Genomic DNA, 19778 nt, shown 5'->3' with positions numbered 1-19778 from the left:
TTGACCAGGAATTTTATGGAAAACAGCTTTCCAGCCTAAGCTGTCTTGGGGGGGTGGGGGGAGACACAGTGCCTGAAATGCTGCAGTGCCAGTTTTTCCCCTGTAATATGTCAGTGACCCCCTCCAAGTACAAGGGAACCGTACCTTCCCCTGGGAGCTGGCAGCACCCTCGCCCTGGGCTCTGCCCTGCTCCTTGTCCCGCAGCTCTCCCATCCCTAGGGGAGGTCCCCGTCACCTCTTGGATCTGATGGGGTGACACCATCCCAGGATTCGGCACTGAGTCTCTGCGGATAGTATTTGTTCCCTACATCAAGCGATGCTTCTGGTAGTCACTGAAAATATCAGATAGTCCAGGCTGGTAGGTGTCTGTGTGCTCAGTCTTTTTTCTTATATTAAATGTCTACATTATTTGCTAGAGAACTGGAATATTTTTTTGCCAAGGTGAGTGTGCAAGGAGCTCACAATTGCTAGGTTTTCCTTCTGCTACAGAAGTCGCTGGTTTCTCTTTAAAGCATGCTCCATGCTGTGGATGTTTGCTTGCCTATGATAACATAACTAGCAAATGAGAGTTGGGGGAAATTGTACCTGCTGCAGGGTTAGAGCGTGTGAGCTGCGGGCCAGACTCTGCCCGGTTCATCGGGGGATGCCCCGCTCCACTGCTGGGGAGGAGCAGACCAAGTCCATCACTGCCTTTGAGTAGGTGAGACCGACGTGGTGTAAAGACATACCTGTATGTGGGGTGCGAGTGCCTCTTGCGCTTTGCCCAGCCCTGTGCTGTTGCGTGGCTGATGTTCCTGGAAACACTGGGGGATTTAAAGAGAGTAAATGAAATGCTGCTGCTGGAGTGGAGCAGGAAAATCCCGAGGTAGCAGCTGTAGCTGTGGGGGGGTGGATGTGTGTTGCAGGGTATGGTGGTGTGCATGTTTCTGGGGTCATTTGTCCATCTCGAGTTAGTCAATGGATGTGTTGAGTGCCTGGGGGTGTTGCTTCTGTAAACTCACTCGGATGCTGCAAGTCAAGAGAGGATGAGTAGACCTGAAGTTGTGCTAGGTATAATAAAGCTCCCTTGGATCAGCCTTTGGTTATAAGGAAAGTGGGAATGAAAAATAAAGCCCAGCACTTAGCTTTACTGCCTCTTCTTCATTTTGTTACAAACGAAATGTCTTTACATCTTCGTTAATTTTTTAAGATGCATTGTTCTAAACCCTGTGATGTTAAGGTAGCCAAAAGTGCGTGCACTCAGTGTAAGCAGTGAGAGGAATAGTGTGAATCACCTATGAAATGCTATTTCAGCATAGGCATTAACATCTAAAACAGCATTCCCTGACGGAAGGTCAGTGTCCATCTGTGCACACAGCTGGTTACCTCTTGCAGTGATTTGCCTAGGAGGTAGGTGCACAGCCATTACACAGATGCCTGGAAGAAAATTAAATGCAAAAAAAAAAATCAACAAAACATCAAGTTTTTAAAAGTGAAAGACTATTAACTAAACTACTGCTATCACAGAAAACTCAATAACGTGTTGCACTCTTCTCCCTGGGTGTTTTTGGTTTGTTTTGCCTCGGCTGGCTGCACGATCCTCACAGGGTTTGTGATACAGTGAGCACAGGGGACGGGTGAGCCAGACCCCAGCTGCAGCGGGGTGTTCCTTCAACTGGGGGAACTGGGATGCTGGCTGTCGGCCGTCCCTGCTCCAGAGCTGCTGCGTGGTCCCCCTTCCACCACAGCTGGGGTTAAAACACCAGCAGAGGCTCGCAGGGAGGCGGTGGAGAAGAGGTGGTGCTTGTTTTCTCTGCCGCAGAAGAATGTGCGTGGTGGGAGCTTGGGTAAATGTCAGAGCGGAGGCGCGGGGAGAGGACGGGGTTTTGGGGGGAGCGCTGGCACCCCAGGGCGGCAGTGGGGAGGGGGTGTAACTCCGAGAGCGGAGCCTGCCGCCCCGTCCGGCACCGCGTTGCTGCCTGCCGTGGTGGTGGGTGTCCCTGCCCTCGTCCCAGCCGTCGCTCCCGGGGGCTGTGAGGGCAGGGCTGGGATGGTATCGGAGCGAGAGAGAGGTCCAGTCCACTTGAGGTACAAGGATTGTCCCCAGTGATATCGCCTTTGCTGGGCTTATCTTACCGGACTGTGACTGTAGCCCACGCGCAGTAGCATCAACTTCTGATGCAGTCTATCTCCGTTAACGCAATCCTCCATCGCTAATGCCTTTGCTTGGCTACTTGGAAAAAAGATACCACTGTAGCATGTTCTGGTTTGGGTCTTGATTTTGTGATCTTTAAATTGTAATTCTTCCCCTCTGAAGTCCCTCTTTCAGCATACACGTGCTTGCTTCAGGCTTTTTGGACTGCTGGCATCCACTTGAGCCTTTCAGGTATTTCTGCAGCTTGTTAAATACTGTCTGCCAAAAAATCTACTGCAATTAAACAGCTTAACAAAATCCTGTGCCTCTCAAGTGTCAGGAGCAAAAGCATGAAATTAATGCATCTAACAGCGTCAAAACATATGTGAGTCTTTAGTTTTGATACTAAAATTGAAATTCAGTGTAAGCATGAGAAGATATTCACCCTGAGTGAAGACATTGTGCTGTGTTTTGCTATGGTTTATCATCTAGAACAAAGGAGGCTGCTGCAGCTGCCTTCTGCAGGTCACAAGCTCTGGTTTTCAAGGAAGGTAAATTTACGGGGGTATCCTGGCCTGTCTTATAGAGAGCTGTCAGCGAGCAATATACGGAGGGTCTGTACAGAAAATTGATAAAAATTGAGATGTTTCATAGGGTTACTATGTGTGACAGGAATAGACTAAAGGCAAAGACTGTGTTGTGTGACTATTTGAAAAGCATCTTGTGCCACTGCTGTGTCCTGTCCATTGTTTCAAATAAAAGCTCCTGTACAAAGACCGCTGGATGCTGTCTGGCTGTGTGCGTGACCTTTAGCTGCTGCAGGTGGCTTTGGGACCCCCGGTGAGGGGGTCCGTGCACAGTGCAGCACTCCAGCCCCCAGTTAATGTGATCTCCTTCGCCACCCACAGCAATGGTCTCTGATGGAGGACGGTGTCAGCAATGCCACTTGCTGATTCAGCTCATCTGCATCATGCTGTGGTCTTTAATGTCCCCGCACCTCAATAGCGGTGTTAAGCCACCTGTAACACTGCTGTTGCGAGATGATGAGATGGGCTCATCTCATTACACTGCTATTCTGAACATGCAAGTCTCTTCTCATCAAGTAGGGAGATGAAAGAATAATGAAGAAGCAGGCAGCAGAATGGGGAGTGGGATACGATGGGATGCTCACACCCTGTCAGCGGGGAGCGGGCATCTCCCAGGACTTGCCACGGCCCGCCGTGCTCCTGGGGGGCAGCTGGAGGAGAGCTGTGTTTGTACGCAGCCCTGAGCGAGCAGCTCACCCGTGCACGAACAGCTCGGGTGTAAAGCCTCTCACCTGGCCGTGGTCGGGCGGCCAGGGTGAGAAGGACCTTAAGAGACAGGTCTCTGTCCATGGTCAGGATGCTGCAGGGACATTAAGCTTTCAGAGCGGCTTCAGTCAGAGGCGTGTGCAGTCTCTGCAGCTGTTCCCCTGTGCCAGGCGCGCTGGCTGTGTGAGTTTGTTTGTTTTCTCCCCAAGCTTTGCACTGGGTTCCTTTAACTGGAAAATCCAGGCACTTGGATGCTTCAAGCTGCTCGTCCTGGCTGCACCAGGTTTGCTCTTTGCCAAGTGAGACCGGACAGGACGGGGTGAGGGATTTCGTAATGGCCACGGACAGCAACAGGTCTCACTGCACCGACCGAGCACCGCGGTGTGCCGAGGACCTCAGCCACCCTTCCCGGGGAGGTGGCAAGGCCGGGGGTGACAGTGCCACGGGGCTGGTAACGTTTTCTGTGCTGCTGACACGTGAATTTCAGTGCTGCTGTGAAACCTCTCTGTGGACATGGACGGTGCTCATTTCAACGGCTGCGGCATGGCACAGGGGTCCTGCACGGACGGTGCGAAGCGCTGGTGTCTGCCGGTCTGTAAGAGCTGAACCGGTGAGCTGAACTTCTCCCCTGGTGGGGTTTTAATATTAATCTAGCTCTTTCACAAAAGCATAGGATAAATTGTCTAACAGTCAATTTAGCATCACGTATTTCAGTAACTGATACCAGTGTTTTAACTTGTGAATCTGCAAAGGACAAACCTTGATTTCCTCCTGTCGATGGCCAAAGATGGTGAGCACACATGGAGTACGTGAACACTCAGCTCCAATTTAAACGCAAATGTTCTGTATAATTGTTCTCCTAAATATGACTGACAATACGTGAAATTGTTCCTAAAACTTTAAATAAACTATTTCTGGATAGGAGAGTCTCCCAAGTCTTGCTTCGGTTCCCTTCCCGGTCTCGGGGCAGGCGTGCTGCCCGAGGGAAGGGCAGGAGCGCGGGAGCTGCAGTGGGGCGAGGGCTCCTGCGAGGAGGAGGGAAGGAGGAAGGTCCGAGATGCTGCTGCTTTTCACAAGCCAGAGCACGCTGCCATCCCTGCGTCCGAGACGCTGGCTCGCGTTGGTAAAATGGGCTGCGGCAGAGGCTGGAAGAGCAGAGCAGGGGCAAGGGTGCACGGCGAGGTGCAGTGACTGGGAGGTCGCGGTGCTGGGCAGGAGCCCTGCCTGCGTTTAACGGCGAGGAGCTGGCTGCGGGAGGCTACGGGGTTCCTGGGGAAGCCATCCTGATTGACTCTGCAAAATCTGCAGATGCTTAAATATTTCCATTGGGATAACGTTAACTCATTGCCCAGTGCCGTTACTTATTTGAGGTTAATTATTTAACAGGCTTAGTGAGTGCAATTACCCCCAGTATGTCCTCGAGATGGTCTAAAAGAGGAAAAAGCACTTTGGAAAAAAAAACTCTTTAATGGAGGAGAAATGCATATTGAGTGTAGCGGTTCTGGCAAGGAAGGGTGGCCGTGCCTGAGCCCTGGCCCTGGGCTGGAGCCCACGGTCTGGCACATGCCAGCAGCCAAGGGGCAAGCCTCCGGACCCGGCCGGGGCATGAGGGGCTGTGCCAGGCATGGGGGGTCCTTCACCTTCTCCCCCAAAAGCAGACCCAGCCGGGAGCATGGGGTGGGTGCGAGGGAGGGCAGAGAGAAAATAACCATCGACTGGGCAGAAACCACATTTCAGCTGAAGTTTTTCAAGCTGAAGTTTTTCAAAGCTTAACTGATCTGAATCTACAAATATTTGCGGTGCTGTCTCATTTGTGGTCCACCCCCCCCCCCTTTTTTTTTTTTTTAAGAAATATTTGAGGAGGAAAAAGGGACCGTCTGTTTGTGATTTGGGAGGATTTTGCCAGTGGGAAGGCAGAGGCTGTTTAAGGACAGCGGCTCTGTTCAGGTCACCTTCCTACTCCCAGGTTTCCCACGGCATCTCCCCTTGCCGCTGGGGTCATCCCCACCCTGGGGCCACACATCCCCTGGGACCAGAGGAGGAATTGGCCACAGCTGCAGGGGAGATCCTGTGCACTGCCCTGTACATAAGCTTGGGGAGCCTTCACTGCTGAAGTGGGGAGAAAAATAATTAAGAAATGAGCAGTGGCTGGAGCAATGCCTTTATAGACCTCAGCAAGGGAGGTGGGCTTGAAGGAAGGGAACCCTTTGCTGAAATGAATGCTGATTCTTTGTATGTATTTGCAATATCTAGTCTAAGACAAACAATAAAACTTGAAATAAAATTTCTCAGCTCAGATGGGTAGGAGGAAATTAGCTATCCCTGTGACAGGACAGTATCTTACTGTTAACGGGCTACACCTTGAAGGCTAGGTGTCAATCAACCCATCAGTGCCGAGGAGGCACTAGGAAGCTGGTTGGAGTCTCGCAGCAAGGCTCGCTCCCGCCACTGCCTGGCACACGTTTCTCTAGGCAGAGCCGGGGGAAGGCCGATCTGGAGGCATTTAGCAGGTTTCCCTCAGAGGTCTATGGAAAAGACCCGGGCACTGTGATGTATTTATGGGCGCTGAACCCGTGCAGAGGGAGCCCTGTCCTCAGGAGCAAAGCAGTGGTGGCAGTGCGAGAGCTGGGTGCTGTTGGGCACAGATGATGTGTGGGCCTGGGGCCAACTCGGCATCCCCCGCACTTCTGGGGCCGTGCAGAAAAGGTAGGAAAAATCCCTAAAAGGGGGGGAAGAAATAAGCTCTCCTGATCTTTTCCTGCAGTGCACACACAGCTTTTTGGGTGTGAGGCTGTTCGGCTCTGCAGGACTCGTCCCCTCGACCTGGGAGAGGCTGTTCTGCTCTGGCCAGAGAGGTGGAGGTTTGGATCGATGACTTTTTGGAATCGATGGGATTCTTGTTATTTACCTTGGTGGTAACAGACAGCCATAGAAAAGTTGTTGGTCTTGAGTATAACTCAATCCAATACCTGGGTGAAGACAATAGCCTTAAACAGAAACTTTTAAGGAGTTTTATTAGTGGAGTCAATTCTTAAAAGAATGTGATTTCAGATACCTATAACTAATAAAACTTAAAATTCTGTGGCTTCAGGTGAGAAAAACATAAACCAAGGACAGACTGAGGTGGCTATATAAACACTACAATAAAACTTGCTTAAAAGCCCCAGAGAGAAAAATTTAGAGGTGAAAAAACAAGTACTCATGAAGTGCTGGTGTGTTTCAGTGGAAACACTCTTCCAGAGACTTGCAACAGCTGCTGCTTTAGGACTGAGCTAAATAAAGTTCATATGGCTATGTGTTATTCTATAAAAAGTGAGGTTAATTATGCCTATATAAATCTAATTTGAGCTTTTATTTACTTTTTAACTCAACTTCTTCAGCCAAATCACCAAAAAAGTAAACCTTTCCACAATGAGGGTTTTATGCATTGTTGCCTTATTTCATGAGTTGATGCAGGCAAGCATCTGCAGCAGCCCTGTGACATGGTGCTCATCCAGCGGTGCTTCTCCCGACCTGCCTTGCACATCTGCAGGAATACCTGATTTATGACTTTGCACATCCATGGATGTGTTGTATTGCTAATAAAAGAAAACTGAAGGGAACTAGATTTTGTCCACCTGGAAAGCAAAGTGCCTTCTGAACAAATGATGATGGGTAGTGTTCAAATAACCACTCGTACTTGTCTAGGCAACTTGCAGGTGTCAGTTTAAACCATCTTGCAGACAGGTAACCCCACTGAGAAATGAAGACTTCTGCAGCACACCCAGCCCGGGCTGCTGACGTGAGGGTGAGCTGCGGCCGTGCCTCATCATTCCTCTGGCTGCAGGACCAGTGCTTGCAGCGGCTGAATACGCTTTTTTGGAATCGGGGGCAGGGGGTGTTAAGTTGTGCAAAGTGCTGACATATTTCACTGCTCCACTCGCTTGGCAAAAATAATTCTACCATTGCTTTTCTACAGCCTTTTTGCTAGAAATTTGTCCTGCTGGATGGTGCCTGGGTACCCCACACCCGTCCCTCTCAGCTAGGCTCGAAGCAAGTAGCTCATGTCGGTGAGAGCTGCGGGAAGGCGGCCATGGGGTGAAATGGGGCAAAACCTCCGCAGTGGGAGTCCAGGCCTGCACGTCCCAAATGCTGCAGGCACGCTCGGTCCCCTGGAGTTCCAACTGCCCACGCTTTAGCTCCATCTACCATCCAGAGAGGGAAAAGGGCTTTTCCATGAAGCAGTTTCTGTCCCAATGCAACTTTAGCAGGCAAGCTGCAACAGATGTGGGGTAAGAAAGCACGCACAGCAGGGTTGGTTATTTTTTCCTGTGTGACTCATCTGCCTTCGCACCGGTGCATCGCCCAGCGTGCTGCTTGCGCTGCCCGCCTCCAGCGTGCCCCCTGCAGCAGACTGCACCGAGCCGCAGCATCAGTTGGGATGCCCGTAATGCCGAGGGCTACAGCACCTCACCGCCCGGGGTGGGAAGGCGCCGCACGCAGCTGTGTTATTGTTGAGCCAGATGTTTCATTACAGGCTTAGCAAATTCCTCCGGAGCCCCACAACGGCGCTGAAGCATGGAAACTGTCAAAGACAGACATTTTCCCTGCACATGAACTCAAAAAGCCAAACGAGACACAGGCCAACTTAAAGACCAGCAAATAAAGGTCTCTTTTATAAAAGAAACCTATTAATAGTTTGCCAAGACCTTCCCTTGAGACCACCTAAATAAATTTCCTTAGATTGACAAGGCTTCAAAAGCAACCCTTTTAGCAAAACAGGACTCGAAAGCTGTTCAACTGGAAGGCACCAGCCTTCTGGTTTTGCAGCTCTGAACTTACTCAGAAAAGAAAGATCATTCTTCAAATCCAAGGAAAACTTGTTGCAGCAATTTTTCTTTTCTGGTGCTTTTACAGGGACTAAACGATCACACACTCTGGGAACCTCCAAATTAATAACAAGTCGCCTTTAATTAACTACCCTCGATAAATTGACTGTGCCTAATGTTGAGGGGTTTTCATAAATTCCTTGGGGTTTGGGATGGACCTTCCTGTGGCTGGAAGAGAGCGGAGTCGTGATGAGCAGCTTCGGTAGTGCCACTGCGCCGGGGGAGAGGAGGGATGCTGCCCACTGGGGATGCAGGAGAACAGACGATGAAAAGAAGTAGTGATTGAAGGGGATCCCTCCGCAAACCCCACCAGCCAGCTTATAAACAGGGTAAGCGTTGTGTCTGTCCGAGAGCTGTGCTTTAATGAAGTCCCCTCATGTTCCTGAGCTTCTCCATGACTAACGGGTAGTTATTCCCTAGTTGCTGCATTACAGAACTGCCAAGTCTGTTGTGCTCATCCCTCTCCAGATCCAGCACCACAGTTCCTGTGCCAACAAAAGATGCTTTAAACCATGTGATGAGAAGCTGAAGGAAAGACAAGAAGTGGCAGGTTAGGGTGGAAAACTCATCCTTGCTCCAATGAGCGTCGCGTTCCTATCGACCAGGCTTGCAAAGCCCGTGATGATGAACGGGGTTTGTTCGGCCGTGCCTGGCACAGGCAGGGTGGCCGGCCCGCGCCCCGCTCTCATCCCGGGGGACATCGCCTCTCCTGCACCCCACGGGCACAGAGCCTTCGCTCCCCCGACGGACACCCAGCTGTCGGGTCCGGGCTGGTCTCCTGCGTATTAGTGCACGAGAAGGGCCGTGCACGGCTGCGTGACCCCCGGCAGCGTGGCAGGCTCTTCGTCCCCATCCCTCCCAGCCCAGCAACGGGCAACATCCCAGCAGTCGGTGGTGCAGGGACTGTGTTTTTGGGTTGCATTTGCCTCATGGAGCTGGACCGTGGTCAGGAATTTCCCAAGAGCCGGTTTGTCTCGTACATCGCGTAAGGTGTCTGCGTGGCCTTAAATGGGCATGACGCTGGAGTTACATCTTCCCTTTTTGGGGGGGAAAAGCCAAACAGAGCCCTCACCGTGCTTCCTGCTGCCCTCGCACACATGCACATGCCACAAACCGAAATGAAACGTTTTGTTCCTCAGCCTTTAATTCCCCAGCGCTCCCTCCAAACGCAGAGGCCAGCAAACAGATGGCTGTTGTACAAGCTGGGCCGCAGGAGAGACAGAGCCGCGCTGTTCTCCGGTTGCTTTTTCCATGGGTGTTTCCACGCCCCACGGTGCCAAACCGCACCTCCCGGGCGAGTGCCGACAGCGAGCATCAGCCGAGGGTGGAGGCAGCCCAGGGAGGGGGGGGAACAGGACCCAAAATGAGAGGGCAGCGTGCCCCGTGCCCTGCTGCAGCCTTGCAGCTCGCGCGTTTCGCTGCCTCGCCAGCCGCCAGCAAACCTGCTCTGCGCCGTGGTGAACCTGGCGGGATGCAGCTGTGGGCTCCATCCTGCCTGCTGCCAGCGCCTGCTGGGGAGACCGGGCGTACCGGTGAGGGGGGGACCTGGGTCTGCAAACCAGTGACAGCGTTCAGTCGTCCCCGTTTCATGCCAGATTAGGTTCGTAGAGAGCTACAAGAGACTATTTTGTTTCTACGTACCAGCTTATATTTTAGATCCCCCAGAAAATGAATACCTTCCCGTATTCCCACTTTATGCAGCATGAGTAATTCCAGAAGAACTGCACTATTTGGTGATTCAGTTTTCCGTCTTTGAATCAACAACCACATAGCGGTTTGATGTTTTGCTCTGGGGAGGAATGGCTTGCTTTCAGAAGCACCATCCCATATAGTGCCGGTATCCATCACGTAGCAACCCACATCATTGGTCACTGGACCCACGGAAGAACCTGCAAATGATGGAGAAAGGGAGACTTGCCCAGTAAAGGAGGAGAGAGGCAGGCAGGAGAGCCTGGAAGTGCTGGAAGGCAAGAGCCTGGCGAGAAAGATAACCCTTCCCAAGTAGTCTACCTGAACCAAAATGGCTCTTAGTTTTGTACCAAAGTTTAGTTGCCTGCCTGTGACATAGTGTAAGGCAAAAGTGTGCACATCCCCGACTGTCTGCAGGGTCAGTCAGCAGCAATTTGCATCTAATTTTTAAATGGCTGAGTTAATGCTGACTAGTTGATAGAGTCAAAACAAACAGGACACAACCAGGACCTGATGCCCTCAAGGCTGGTCAGCGAGCGGATCCGTCGTGTTCACGTCCGTCTCTCTCAGGAGGAAAGATCACAGCGTTGGTCCCATGGGAACACTATCTGTCTGTCCGTGTCCAACAGTCCCTGAGCCCGAGTCTGTGCTTCCCCCTGCCCCAGCGGGGCCGCGGGCGCTCCTAGGCTGTGAGAAAATCCTCCTCTTCTCCCCCCAGGCTCGGGCCCAGGCTTCCTCTCTTTGGGCAAACAAGGGAGTTCAGCCTGATTTCACGCAGCCATTATCAGGACTAATACACCATGACCGGCACTTTCAGCTTTTTTTTCCATAGTGTACTAATGCAGGAAATGAAAGACTAAATTGCAAAGGTTAACAGTCGGTGGCCTTCCTTATCCTCAGTGCAAACGAGCGCTGCCTGAGGATCAGTAATACCCCATGAATATTCAGAGCATAGCTCCCAGCAACCTCAGGCTGCTGCTTTATTTTTCAGAGAGAAAAAAATGGTATTTGCAGACTTGCTTTCCGAATATTTTGGCTGATCAGCTTAATTGTTTTTCTTCACAGCCCTTAATCGTGTCTGTTCCTGCAGCTATTATTCAGGCATTACTTCCGCAGATATTAATGTGTATTTTGTTTAAATACTGAGTGCCAGTGTCAAGCCCTAAGCCCTGTGCTGCTTGAGGAGTGGGAGGAAATCCAGGCAGTGTCTCGCAGGTTGGCAAGGACTGGGGCGCAGCCAGGGCATTAATCTAAACTAAGAAATGCTGGTTATATTTTAACATTGTCCAAATATTAACACTGCCCAAAGGATGTGGAGGTGTTGCCTTGACACATCAGAATCCAGAACACCATCTTTCGTGGCCAGATGTTAGGTTCCAAGACACCTCTTTAAATGCAGGGCTTGGCCATGAACTATCCAAAAGAAAAGATTGGGAGCAAGCAGGAAGAAAAGCCCTTGGGACAACAGATGCCTTTACGAGACCACATCTCTTTCACAGGGCTTCCATTGCGTCTCGTCTAAAGCCACAGCGGCACCAGTGTCCTCCAGCTCCAAGAGTGGATGAGCTCGTCTCCGGGGCTGCGGCCGAGCTGCTCCAACCATGGGTCAGTGCTCAGGATCTGTCCTTGCATCGGTCTCCCACAATAATTCTTGTTTGGAGGTACACAAAAATTATTTCCTGTTGTTCCTGGTTTGCTATAGGTGACATTAGCATTTTTTGTGAGAGCGCCTTACTATTTGCAGGTTGAAAAAAGTGAATTTGGGACACTTAGAGACTTTTACCCACTTTCCAGCTCCTTTTCAAGGGAGATCAAGTACTGCAGCGGGGCTTATTGTTCTGCCAACCCCTGACTGCAGGGGCACCCAGCGCCTTCTGAGGAGCATGAGCCGAGGCTGCTGCCCTGGCTCCAGCGTGCCCTCAGCAGTGCGACCCTCGGCTCTCCCCGGCTCGGTGGGCTTGCTTGCAGCCCCTCGAGCCCAGCAGCACCGTGTGCCTGGCTGTCACGCTCACCGGGGCGGCTGCAGCAGGCAGCCCCGGGGTTACAGCCCTTGCTGCCAGAGCCTGGGGCTGGGTGGGATGCTAACCGCAGAGCTGGACCGCTTGCAGAGAGTTGGGCTCACTGGCTCCTGATGCAGCTGGGAGAAAAGCTCCTTAAATGCAGCTGGGAGAGAAGCTGGTAGGGGGAATCCTAAGCTTGGATTCGGTTTTTGGAAGCGCTGCCGTCCCCCACCTGCTCCCATCCAGGTTTCCAGCCACTGCTGTTCCTGACCCCTCCCAAGCTGCACAGGTCGTCTGCTGCCTTCCCAAAAAGCACACAAGCAGGGCCTTCCTCCAGCCGCATCGCTGTGGCCCCATACGGGAATTCCCGTACCCACAGACCTGCTTTTGCTCTGCTGGGGACCACGCTTGCTTCTCGGTTGTCAGTCGGCAGCCAAAGCACCGACACACTGGCCAGCCCGGCATCCCAGCTGGCTGCTCCAGGGCTGGAGCCCCCCCGGGTCACTGCCATGTGCACAGCCCTGGGGTGAGGCTCTGTTTCAATACTTCATGTCGGGTTAAAGTAAAGGGACACCAAGACCTCTCCCTGTCCCTTGCTCTTTGCTGTTCTGCTGCAGCGCAGCGAGCGGCTGCCTGGGGAAATGCCAAAGCTCTTGATAAAACTCGGTTATGTCAGCAACTCAGCAAATCCCCAAGGCACCACTAAATATGAATAAAGAGGGAATAATCCCAGGAAATCAGTCCCCGAGGAGAGGCCACCTCAAGGAGTTCCTGATGATTTTGGAAGCCGCCCTAGCTCCAGCCTGCCCGGCACCCACATTTGCCATCCTTGGCGTGCCAGGGATGCGCTCATTGAGGCACACCAGCCAAAAGAAGAGCCCTTTGATTTTTTTTTAGTACAAACAAACTGAAAAAGTTACAAATATCTTTTATCCTTTAAGACTTTTTCCCCCAAAGGACAGAAGTTTAGACAAATCAAAGCCTAGTGTTTACAGTTGAAAGCAACCAGCAAGGAAACTGCATCTTCTGCTTTGTTTAGAATATACAAAAATTTCCTTGACTGTCAGGCACAATATTTAAACCATAAAAGTTCAACAAATGGTACATGCTTTCCACTAACCATGGCAAATGCCACATGCACCCACACGCCAGCCGGTGGCGTGCAAACCGCACCGGCTCTCGCCAGCTTTCTCCTGTTCTCCAGCGTGCTGGGTCTGGCTGGGAGGCACTCAGCACTCAGTTGCCCACAACTTATTAATGTTGACGCTGCCCTTCCCTGCTGGTTGGTGTGGGAAATGCCCAGCTCATAATATAATGACACAGACATTTGCTTAGGGTAGGAAGTAAAGCTGCTCTTAAAGAGGAACTTCTTTTTGGTTGATGTGGAAATCAAGCCAGTGTGACAGGCAACATTTTTTCCCATCAGAAGGAGTAGGGTGCAGTGGATGGCATCAGCGGCCCAATTCTGTTCTGTTTTGTTTTACTTTTTCCAGAAAGCCTGTCCTTTTATCTTTTATACCCTATGGGCAGTTTGAATGTAACTGATCTATCTGAGGCTGCAGCCTACTCTTAAATCTTCAAGAATAAACCTTTCTTTCCTTTTATATTAATTTTTTTTTCTTGGTCTGGCTTTAAACACTTCAGCAAGGCATGGCATTTAGATTTTGCATCAGATTTCTGGTTGTCGTATCCCAGTCAATAGTCCCTCGTGTGACTTACGTCGACACTTTAAAAGAGCATGAAAGTACCCTTTGATTAAACTCATTGGGTCGCATTCCCCTGTGGAAACTTGCTGCAGCCAGTTGAGTAGCGGCAGGGAAAACCTGGCCCACTCTGCCTGGAGTGAAGAATTTTGGCATCAGGTTTTGGAGGCTGAATAACAGCCTGGAGAAAGAGTCAGGGCTGTTGCAAGCACAAGTCCTGGCAAGATGGAGACTATAGTCAACACTCTTCATGGCAAAGAACAGAGGATTTAGGGAAGAATATCTTTTTACAGCACCAGAAAGTTTGCCTCAGGATCTTTCACCAAAAGAAAGCCAGGATTATTCAAGGGTTTTCCTACAAATGCTGTTGCCTAAGGGAAAAAAAATTTTTTTTTTTTTTTTTTTTTTTTTAACCACGACAAACTCTGAAATATCAGTAGCTCTGGCAAAACTCTAAAGCTAAGTTTCAACCAATTTTGATAAAAATGTCGTATCAGGATAAATGTGTCTTCCCTGAAGTAGCTGTTCTTTATGGTTTCTTGGTAACCAAAAATGTGACTTAGAAGGGCTGCCATGAAAGTGAGTATTAATCTATTTATCCTCTTCCAAGAAGGAGAAAGCTTTCCATCAGAATTAGGTTCTCGGATCACCTTTGGTTCTTGATTTCAATTAGTCTGAGAAAAAAACTCCAGGCAGAGGTGAATCAGGGTCTAGAAAATTAAACAGTTCTAGCATGGAAATGGTTGGGTTTATGGCTTTCAGACACGAGGTCTGTCTGCCCTGGGAACGCAAGGTCAGACCGCAGTGGGGACGGGTCCTGCCGGCGTGACCCCGCTCGTGTGTGTCGTGTGCCTTGTCCCCAGGGCCACGGTGCGGCCACCAACCAGGGGACAGGGCGCTCAGGTGGCAGAGGGGCAGATCTCTAAAAATGCATCTGGCCAGCAGGTTGACGTTAAATACTTTGGAACCGTTTTGAACACAATCAAATTTTCAGCCCATACCATCTGTTTCCAACTGAGAAACAATGGGTTGGCAACGCACCAGCCCCTTATGGCAGGGATCAAGGGATAAATCCGAAAACCCAAACCAGATGCATTTGGTTGTAACAGGAAGCCGTTGCATCGCTTTGGGCCTCCGATAAAATAGATTTTCAAAGGGCTGACTATGGCCTCAGGCAGTGAGCCTCTTGGTATTAAATGCTAATCGCAGACCCTGCGGAGAGCCCGCAGCTCGCTCACGCAGCCCGCTCCTGGCCGGCAGAAAGCGGAGCGTGCAACATCTGTGGGGGAACACCAGCCCCTCGCTCAGAGTACGGGATTTTGAGTCTTCCTGTTGTTTTGGCTGCTTCTGGCAAAAATTCACGCGAGAGGGCTGCAAATAGGTCTTCCTGGGGCTTCTGCCCGAATGCCAGAAACCTGCCAGCTCCTTCGGTGTCCCCAGCCGCCCCGCTCCAAGGGCCACCCCAAGCTCTGCGGGTGGGCTTTCTAACAGCGGTGGTCCCAGGCCACTTGTGGGTCCCTGCGGGGGCACGGGAAGTCACCAGGGACGGTCTGCCTTTCACCCCGATCTCCGTGTTATGGGGGGATGCTGGAAGATCTCACCAGCATCCTCCCACCTCCTCCTGCCCTTCGCCGGCGGTTTAGGGTTGTACTCGGTGTTTGCTCATCAACGCCTTTCCCTGTAAGGCAATGCGGCAATGCCTCTGCTTCTTTTTGCATGGCTGAAACACTGATTAATCTAAACCTTTCCCCTTAGATTATTTGCCTGTTAATGTTTTCAGACAAAGATAATTCTGAGTATGCATGCAGAGGCCAACCATCCCCCGAATGGGTGAAAGGCAACTGGTATCTGCCTGAAAATGAGGAAGAGGAGCAATGCTGTGTATCATTCCCAGGAAAAGCCCAGAAAAGGTGGTGGGGACAGTGGTGGAAAAGGGAAGCACGGCTGTCCCCAGCCCCTCTGTCCCAATCGGGGGGTGGCTGTTTGGCCACAGCGGAGTTTTTGGAGGCTGCCAAGGGCGGGCGCCTGCCGGGCTGCGGTGCCCAGGTCTGAGCACGGCTGGCAGGGCTCTGCGGCAGCGCTCGGCCGTCGGCTCTGCCTGCGCTCCCCTTAAAGAGGTTTCTGGGCTGGGCATCGTACAGACTTTATGCAGACAATCACACCAAACTCAGTGCCATTGCACAGCGCTGAAGATTGCTGCTGAGTTTGTGGGTACCATCAATGGGGTCCAGCTCGCACCACGTTTCATCCGATGTTATTATTTCATGCAACTTAATTATCCTCCAAGTCTGGCCCAAGCATAACGGTGTGCAGTTGCTGCTGTTACACTCTTCACAGGAAACAACCCCGCGCCCGCACAACTGTTAAAAGCAGTTCCAGGGCTCCAGGTAACTTCCAGCTGGATTTCAGCTTTCTCATTTTTAACTGCAATTTTTAATGTCTGCTGAGCAAATGTCAGTAATAGTGATGAAAAATTTTTTTTTTTTTTTTTTATGATTTACAGCATAAAACAGAATTTGCAGCCTGCCAAGGCCTGCTTCAGAGGCAGGTTCCCCATTTTGCACTAATTTTATAGGAGTGCTGTTACACCATGTGCCTCTGAGGATGAACACAACCCAAAGTGTTTCCTTTGTGCTGTTTGTTTTAATGCAGAAAGGAGTTCTTTTCCTTCAAGAAGTGGCTTAGAATAAAACAGAAATTTGTATTATTATTCCATACAGCTCATAAATCTTTTCCCTGGTAATGTCAGCAAGCGCACAAGCTGCATCTGAACACGGTGGTGAAACGTCACTGAAATTACACCGCTCTCTGGTAGGAGCTGAGGTGGGAGCAGCCGGAGCAGAGAACGACAGAGCATCCCACTGCAGCCCCAGCACCCGCTGCAGGGTGGGTGCTGCCAGTGCCGCGTGGGACATCTGGGTGCTATTATTTTCCTATGAATTCAAAACCAATGGAACCAGCTGTGGTTACTGGATCAAAGGCAGAGTGGCCCAAGCAATTCAAAGGCTCGTGTGTGCCCCCCCGGAGCCTCCCCCGGCCAGGCAGCAGCAGCACCCTGGGTGCTCACCATGCTCCCCCCGGCCCCGCGCAGCCCCTGCAGCATCCCCCCTGCCAGGAGCCACGGTTGGGCACCGACGTGGGGTCTGCGTCCCTCTGCCAGCGCTGCCGCCGGGTTGTGCAGCTGGGAAAAAGCCAGCAGAGAACTGGAAAGGAAGAGAACGAGCAGAAAACCCCTGTAAAAATAAAACGCTGACAGTAATCTACGTATCCGGGCACTGCACTTAACTGCAGCTGGATGCAAAATTCCAGTTAGTTTTGAAGTATCAAATATAAAGTGATGTGTGTGAGCCCAAATCACAGCTCTCTGTCAGAGATCCCTATTCTGGGAAAACAAATTTCAAACGGTTAAGAAAAAAAATGCAGTTGAAACACTTCAATTAACTGCAGCTATCATATTTTCTCAAATTTGACTTGGAGCCTCCCTAGATTTTCCTCCTTAATCCCAAAATGAAATTCAATTTATTTCATATGTTCTTAGTGCCTGAACCAATTAATGTATTTTCTTGTCCTTAAAAACATACTCTTTTATAATAGAGAGCCCTGTAACTAATTCATAGTAATTCTGAACCCAAGCACTACACAAAATAAAGAGTTAGAAACATTTGCTTGTCTGGGAAAGCAAGGAGCTCCACAGACAATCACACAACCTCTTTTGAGCTGCTGCCCAATTACTAATTACTTTTCTATTGCAAGGGCAGCCCTAAAGGAGCAAAAATAGCAGAGAGCAAAAGATAAAATCGCTTCTCTGCTAGGCTGTGCTTTGACAATGATAAGACTGTACAAGCTCCCAGCTACAGCTCAGGCAAATAAACATGTCATCTGTCTGGGGAAATGGAGTAACATGGCCAGGAGTAGGAAAAAAACAAAGGTCTGATAATGCTGCATTTCAGGCGGTTACAGAATGTGTCTAATTGGTGTTTGCCTTGCACAATATCAAAGATTTGGTTTTTCTGTTGCTTTCCTCTGCTTTAGCAGGCATGGTGGAGAAAGCCTTGCGATCTCGCTGTCTGTAGATGATGCCTCTGCCCTCCCAGCCAAACTGAGCCAGACAGACAAGCCGGCCTCAGATCACCAGCCCTCCCAGGAACTGCAAGCAAAATTAATATTTTGCTACAAGGTCTTGAACTGCACAGAAGCAGAGCTCTGCATATTTGTTTCCTAGAGACCCGTGCTCAGCACCCTGCTCTAATCCCTGGCAGGGAAACCATTGCACGAGCCGTCTGCTGCGGCAGATAAACCGCTGGTGCTGCTCGCTCCTGCGTGCGCCCACTGAGTGCCCGAGCGGGCGCTGAGCATCTTTAGCATCGTCTCCGTAGAGCCCAGGCAAGCCGCGGTGCCCTCCGTGGAGCCCGGCGTATTCTGGAGGAGGGTCCCTTGCTGAGGAGCTGCCCTGGCCGGCGCGCTGCCGTGTGCTTTGCCTTGCTTTGAGCAGCGACCCAGCCAGCCCCAGCCCCGGCCCCAGCGCACGTTTGCCCGCAGAGGTCTCCTGGGGAGAAAGACGGCAGCAGGGTTTGCTGTGCTGACCCTTGCATTCACTTGTAAGGGCTTTTTTTCCTTCCCTTCCCGCGTGGGAGAGGTATTTCCTTGTTTTTCATAAAGCAGGGCGAGCATGGCTAGCTGATGTCTTCACCATCTGAGCTGTTCCATGTCAAAAATAGATGCAAGGAGTCAAGGGGACTCCAATACCCATGAAGTTACCACAGGGATTACAGCAGTTCTTGCTGCTGCTTCATGAATATTGCCTTAAATATGTATTTTATTATGTTTTTCCACTCTCTAGGTTCTCATTATAAATAGTCAGAGAAGCTTACACGGGAAAATGTGCTTTATCTTCTTTGTTGTCTCCCTGGCAGGGTCCTATTGGCGGTCTGGTGGCGGGGACGTGGAGGGGTGCCCAGAGGAACAACCCCCCCCGCCAGCACCTGCATCACCTCCCGCATCCCCATCTGAAAGCTGGCCCCAAGGCTGTCCTGCTCCCTTCGCCCCGGGATGCCTCTCCGAGCCATTTCATGGTACGTGGCACTGAAAAATAGGGTTTCCTGAGGTGGGAGTGAAGGAGCATCCATGAGGGATGGGCACTGTGTGACCATGGCCCTGGCTGCCGGTCCCAGCCAGTGGCAATGGACATCCCAAACTAAACAGTCCTCAGCCATTTTATTGCCAGAAATACCAGCAGTACGAGCTGGCAAAACCACTTCTTGTAATAAAATGACTCAGATTAAGTCTTAAATGTAGTAAAATAAATTAGTTTATCTCTTAGGAGTCATTAATATGCGAGTTCTGTTTTGTTTGGGTTTATGTAATCAGGAAATATCCCTAACCCAGAAATACCCCACTTCATCTGATTTTTCAAGATTAATCTTCTTTTTCTTTCTAATTAGTTCTTGGCACAGGATTTTTTTTATAGTGGGGTTTCAGCCAAAAGGCGATTTATAGAGTTGGGCTGTGAATTTCTGACATGGCAAGAAGAAAGTTTCGGAGTAGGGAAATAAAGCCGGTTGTCCCAAGGCATCCCAGGGAAATAAAGCCAGTTCTCCCACGCCATGCCTGGCGCTGGGCAGGCAGCTGCCCCGGCATGGTGTCGGGTCTGCTCAGTGGTAGAGCTGGGAGCACCGGCACGGAGAATGGCCCCACTGCCTGCAAACAGGCGATGGCAGGACTTTGGTAGCAGTTTCTGAGCCTATCCCAGTAGAATGCCTCTCTCTCCGGGGTAAATAAATGGCAACTAAGACACTGGTGTCATTATCACACATTGTTTGTCAGGACCAGTGTTCCCCTTCCAGCCGGAGCTGCCAGGCAAGAACAACCAGCTGCTGAGCGGTCACGACACTTTGTGAGTGGGACAGCGAAAGAAAACCCCAGTGTGTGATCTTCTGACAAGGCTGGAAACAGTATGATGTTGTACATGTGGATTATTCAGTAAATAGTGGAGTTTGGGGGGAGTAGGATTTAGAACAGAAACCTTCACGTAAGCTGTGAAGCTGGTTTATTGTTATTCTGAGGGCAAAAGATGTCTGGCTTGTACCAGAGGAAATAGCACCTCTAATTTAATG

This window comes from Haliaeetus leucocephalus, unplaced genomic scaffold (genome assembly GCF_000737465.1).
Source record: "Haliaeetus leucocephalus isolate CR32 unplaced genomic scaffold, Haliaeetus_leucocephalus-4.0 Scaffold2, whole genome shotgun sequence".
Lineage (NCBI taxonomy): Eukaryota > Metazoa > Chordata > Aves > Accipitriformes > Accipitridae > Haliaeetus > Haliaeetus leucocephalus.
The sequence above is the reverse complement of the archived record's forward strand: the minus strand, read 5'-3'. Positions refer to the sequence as shown.